Source organism: Triticum aestivum, chromosome 4B (assembly GCF_018294505.1).
Source record: "Triticum aestivum cultivar Chinese Spring chromosome 4B, IWGSC CS RefSeq v2.1, whole genome shotgun sequence".
Lineage (NCBI taxonomy): Eukaryota > Viridiplantae > Streptophyta > Magnoliopsida > Poales > Poaceae > Triticum > Triticum aestivum.
The window spans coordinates 212,487,996-212,493,995 of record NC_057804.1 but is presented as its reverse complement, the minus strand read 5'-3'; the positions used below and the strand labels follow the sequence as shown (position 1 = coordinate 212,493,995).

At 49.5% G+C, this 6,000-nt stretch overlaps 1 pseudogene; it reads left to right on the top strand.

The window, feature by feature from the left end:
- The first annotated feature begins 225 nt into the window (after positions 1-225).
- Positions 226-6,000, top strand: part of LOC123090061 (NAD(P)H-quinone oxidoreductase chain 4, chloroplastic-like) — a 42,046-nt pseudogene continuing 36,271 nt past the window's right edge.

The following is a 6,000-nucleotide window of genomic DNA, read 5'->3' as shown; positions in this document are numbered from 1 at the left end:
TCCAAATAAATGCGGGCAGGATAGAGCTCGGCAGAGGGTTCGAGAATAGGGTAGGGTTTTTTACGGTCGGGTCCCCTACCACTAGTCCGGCTAGCCTTCTTTCGGGCAGGAAGCAGGCCTAAACGACGGGCGGGCATCTCCCGCCACACAAGCAGCATTGTTCGCCACCACCCGAGAAGCAAAAGATTCGAGAGTAAAGGTGGAAAAGACAAGCATAGTGGTCTAATGACAAGGGCCGACGACGGAAGCTCGGGACGGAGCCGTATGATGTGGAAGTCTCACGTACGGTTCCCTGAGAAGGGAGTGGCTACCCACTGGAGCTTCGACCAACTACCACCGGTCAATTCCGCTTTGGGGCCACCCCTGACTCTACCATCATTATAGGGGTATGGGGTTCGAGACAAAGAAAGATCAAGGCAGCATATCAGTTTTTCCTATATACTTTACTGTGATCCGTTTTTATGCTATTAGCTATTCTGTTGATTCTTCTCCAAACAGGAACCACCGATTTACAAATTTTATTAACCACTGAATTTAGTGAGAGGCGCCAAATCCTTCTATGGATTTCTTTTTTCGCCTCTTTTGCCGTCAAAGTGCCTATGGTACCAGTTCATATTTGGTTACCCGAAGCCCATGTAGAGGCACCTACGGCTGGATCCGTCATCTTGGCTGGAATTCTTTTAAAATTGGGAACCTACGGGTTTTTAAGATTTTCCATACCCATGTTTCCCGAGGTGACACTTTGTTTCACTCCTTTCATTTATACTCTAAGCGCGATTGCTATAATATATACTTCCTTGACCACTTTAAGACAGATCAATCTTAAGAAGATCATTGCCTACTCCTCAGTAGCCCATATGAATTTGGTGACTATTGGTATGTTTATTCGGGCGGCGGCCGTTAGGTCACCTATTTTGAGTTATGGACACACAAGCAAGGCCAAAACATGTGTGCCGGGCGTGCGACCCATCAACCTACTAGCAATAGGGGATAAAACTTAGCATGTCGCAACAAAAGCGTCGATTCAAGGCGTCAGCAAAACACGGCTGTCTGTTCCTAAAACAAAACCCCTTAGCGCCCCGGGACGGGAGTGGGGGACGGCCCTACGCTGACAGCAGCAGCACCGGCTCTACGAAGTCCGAATCGAATCTTTGGTTGGCTTTCCCGTGAATAAGAATTGTTGGGCGCGACGAAGCGAGCGCTTCTAGCTGTTTTGCTTGCTTCTTTCTTATTGTGTCGGCTATTATGGCGTGGCTGAAATGAACGAAAAGCGAGATGATTCAAATCGATTGATAGATGGCCTGATCTGTTCTGATAGATCGAAAGGTTTTCTATCAATAATAAGGGTTGACCTCTTTCTATCTATTGATGATACAACATCTCTATCTATTCTGGATCCATCAGAAAGAAATCGATATGTATCTTATTTTTTCTACATCATATGTAGAGCGCCCAAGCGTTTGGCCAGCTCAGTTCTATTATCCATCGGTCCAATGCACTGGCTCATCACATGGAGGGAAAAAGCAAATGTAGTTAGTTGTCTTGTTGTTGTTCGCCGCCTCGACACATTCCCCGGCATTGTCCCACACAGAAAGAAAGAGCGTGGAGCCCCGGCCCGACCTGTTAGTCCGCTAACGTAAAGCGAGGAGTTGAGCCTGAACTGGCGAACCGAAGTCACTTTCGTAACCATACTTCCTACAGCTAACACGTGTCCAGTCCAGCGGGAACGCGAAGCGCAAACGAACGTGAGCTGCTATACCGAATCCCCAGCTGGCCATCGGGGACCTAGTGGTAAGGACATGATCCGCAGGGGAAGGGATCACTCATTCTTCTATTGGGGACAGGTGCACGAATGACAACTCCAAACGTCAGACATCCGCCGCCTATACCTACCGTTTAGGTGGCACCAGCGAGATCCAGCTAAGGTAAGGAACTTCGTGTCGCGGCTGCTCCACTCCGCTGCGGTCTTTTGAACTGAACTTCGTTGCCTTCCCGCACGCGAAACGAATGGGCGCTGTGTCATGGGTAAGTTTTGGGGCGGGGGGGCAGAGAGAGACCAGAAGAATGATTCATTTGGATCGACGAGCCATTTCGCGAATCAATAGAATGTCTCTCTATCCATATCTATTCTATCTTTATATGACGGGCCATAAAAAAAGAAGTATTTTTTTATGGCATGCGGGATGATCGCGCCTAGTAGCCACATATCAGCTGCGCTCAATATGCGGGATTTCCGTTGGATCAGATCTTTCGCTTTGACGAATTTGGACCTAGCGAAAAGGACTCTAAGCCTTCGCACAAACAAGCAAAGTAGAAGCAAGACGAGGAAGCGGAGCTGTCGTAGAAGCAGTAGCTTCCCCCGACAATATACAATACAACATTAGCGACCATGAATAAAAAAGCCCCTTGTTTAACGAGTTCGTTGCTTTTCCCAGGCCGGAGAAGGGCAACTACTTATTGATTGATCGCCTTTCTTTGATATGTGTTCAATTTAGTACAATACAAACTACAACTAGATCAAAGCGGAAGGGCCACTCACTATAGAAGCTATAACTAGAAAAGCCCTAGCCAATAGTTTAGTAGTCGGCCAAACCCCCATGCTCACGACATGTTCTTGATATTGATTGAGTTGGAGGGAGTCAGAGACTACCACGGAATCCTTCCATAGTCACCCCGGTGACCTTCGTCACCAAAGTGTCACGACAGTTTCCAAGACCCCTCATATAATCTCCAGTGGGGATCAGTCGGAGCACGTAGGAATGCCGACCACTACATAGGCCGTTGGCGGAGAAAGCTCGAAGAGCTTCCCTTCATTCGCTTCGCGGGAGTCGCACACAGCACATAGCTGGAAGTCAGAGGGCCCGTACTACCTGCCTAACCCTTCGCTCCGAGGGACCGTAAAACGGAAAGCGCCTTCTAAACAACTCGGCAGAAGGGAAGGGGCCTATGTATTTGCATGACCCCTGCGGATTTGACCCTACCTACACCCGGAGCCAATCCCCTAGCGGTCCTGCCACCACGCTACAGAACAGGAGCTCGTGTGGAACCTTGGATTTCTGGTGTAACAGCGGTGGAAGGTATCAAAATATTACGGCCGCATAACCATAACATAGTATATACGCTAAGGTCGGCCAAAATATGGACACCCGAAGGGCCCAGCGCGCACAATCCTATCCTATCCGAGCCCGTCATTGCATGCACTTCGGACAGCCGTCCGTAGCATCATAAAGAGCACCTCCCTTTCGAGGTACCGAAATGGAACGGTCTTTATTTGTGTTGTTGGTTGGTCTTTCTCAACATGGTCTATAGCACGAAAAACCATTCTTTACAAGATAGGGCCGTTCACATGAAAGAAAATACAAAATCCATTCTTCATGGTCGGGCGCATTTCTCCAAATCCTCCAGGATCACAAGTGGAACGCTAAGCAAGGGTGGGGAGGCCGCGAACTCCGAGTCGAACAGAAAGAAGCAAGCAGGGGGTGTTGCCGTAGCGCGCCGGAGAGCAAGCGTAGGCAACCAAACTAAATAAGGCTACAAAAGTAGCTAGCTAGCGTTTTTAAGCTGGCTGCCTTTTCTAGCGCGCGTACTCTTCTGTGGAGTCGCACGGAACGAGCCTTGTCTTCCCTCCAACGACTAGCTCCCTTTTCTTGTTCCGGTCACCCTTCTCTTGCCGTGGAAGGACTTTTGCTTGTGGTGTGGTCCAACCCGTGGGCGGAGTCGCCCTCATCCCCCCATTGCTCAGTGCTCCCTGCAGCTTCGCTGGGCTTTACCCGCGTGGGCGTGGGCTTCTATAAGAGAATGAAAAGCTCTCTTTTTACAATAAAACGCGAACCGTGCGAGCCCACCCTTTTTCGTTTTCTGCCGCCACTGGGTGGCCGCAGGGGAAACACAGCCCGGCCGCCTTTCGGGAAAGGGGGGGTGGGCCTACCTATCCCGAGGGAGCAGCTGAGAGGTTCCATATGCCGAGCCGAAGGGCAGAACTTCAGTGCATGATCGTAGTATGTCACCTCGTCTCGTCCTCGCAGCATCGAAGAGTACCTATGCACTATGTTCCGGTTCACTGATAAGGAAGATAGAGTTGGGGTGGGGGTCTACGATGTGATACTATAGTATGCCCCGGGGAGAAAGATGCGCAACTCAAAACAGAAGCAGGAAGCGTGTTGTCAAATATGTCGGAGGTTACCAGATCTCTGAGACTACCATCGATCCGACAGAGCGGAATGACCAGAAAAAGAAGTGGAGTTAGAAAGCCGTATGATAGGTGGTAACTATCTTGTATGGTTCGGGGGGTAAACGGCGTACTCTGGGGGAATATTAGGCTCTATTGAACATACAGGGAACTGGAGGTAGCATTTTACTTATGTTAAGTCATGGACTGGTTTCTTCAGCCCTTTTTCTATGTGTTGGTGTTCTATATGACCGACATAAGACTCGACTTGTTAGATATTATGGAGGTTTAGTGAGCACCATGCCAAATTTCTCTACCATTTTCTTCTTTTTCACTTTAGCCAATATGAGTTTACCCGGCACTAGCAGCTTTATCGGGGAATTTCTAATCTTAGTAGGAGCTTTCCAAAGAAATAGCTTAGTAGCCACATTAGCTGCGCTTGGGATGATTTTAGGCGCGGCGTATTCCCTGTTGCTATATAATCGTGTGGTTTCTGGAAATTTAAAACCCGATTTCCTCTATAAATTCTCCGATCTAAATGGCAGAGAAGTTTCCATATTTCTACCTTTTCTTGTTGGAGGGGCGACCGTCCGTTGAACTACCAAAAAAGGGTAAACCAATGTGATCATGACATTGTAGGTGCTTGCGATGGGACGGATGCGACTTCCCTCATAAGTAATGGGTGGCATAGCCCGTAGCAGAAGTCCCCTTTTTTTATCCATTTCTTTATTACCCCAGAGGGGCCCACCCTGGTGGGACCGAGAGAAAGAAAGGACGGGGGGCGACCATGCATGGCACTTCTCGACCGTGTCTCCGAGGGACAGTTGAACGAGCGACTCATGAATGCTGCCGGGTCGGACGAGCCAATAACTCGAACGTGTTCGGTCAGCTTTTTGAGCAAGAAGCATAGCGTTACCTTACCTTCACCATGATACGGACTCCAAGTTCTTATGGCAGAGCACGAGGAGTTTCCTTCAATATGATGATGAGAATGGAAACCAGAAGCACGACTGGGTCTTCATAGTCCGAGATCATACTTATATATCAGTCACAGTAACGTAAGCATGAGACTTTTTGGTAGTACCAGTGAACCAGATGGCCGCGGCGAGGGAATCTGGGATGGAGGACTCGTAATATCTCTATAGATCTGGCAAAAGCGAAAGACCCCTAACGTCAGGGGCTGACCACTGAGCTCACTCAGGCCCCGCTAGGCGGGCCAGAGTGGGTGCGAGCTGGAATTGCCATAGCTTATGGTTAGAGCAATAGGAAAGGGCCCAGCAGAGAGAACAGTCAGGATAACGAGCGCGGAGCCCACTTGGCAGGCGGCAGGAGCAGCGGGCAAGTGCTTGCTTGGTAGGCCAATAGCCCTGTGAACCGGGCGGGGCACTTGACGAAAGGGGGGCACGCTGAGCAAGTATGCAAAATTGGCCCTGCGGAGCTTTCAAAAAAAAAGCAAGGACCACTACGGGAGGTCGAACCACGGACCGGAGGTAGTAGAACGTGATCCGCACCGGTCAATATTGGATCAAACAATAGGGGACCGTAGCACTAACCTTTTTTTTCAAGACAATAGGTACTGTTCCCTACCGAGACAAGGGACACTCTCAACGGATCCTCCACGCGCTGGGCATACCATAGTTCTTCCGTGCGTCTTTATCATGGCGGAAACAGAACAAGAGGGAAAGACCCGGCCGACTCGCCCAGGGCTCGAGGGCGAGCCATACGAGAGTGAGTCAATTTCTGTTTACGTTCTCGGTTTGGGTTCGGGCCCCTCTCGATCTTTTGCGTATAAGGGAAGGGGGAAGGAGTCTAAATCTATGGACATTAATGAA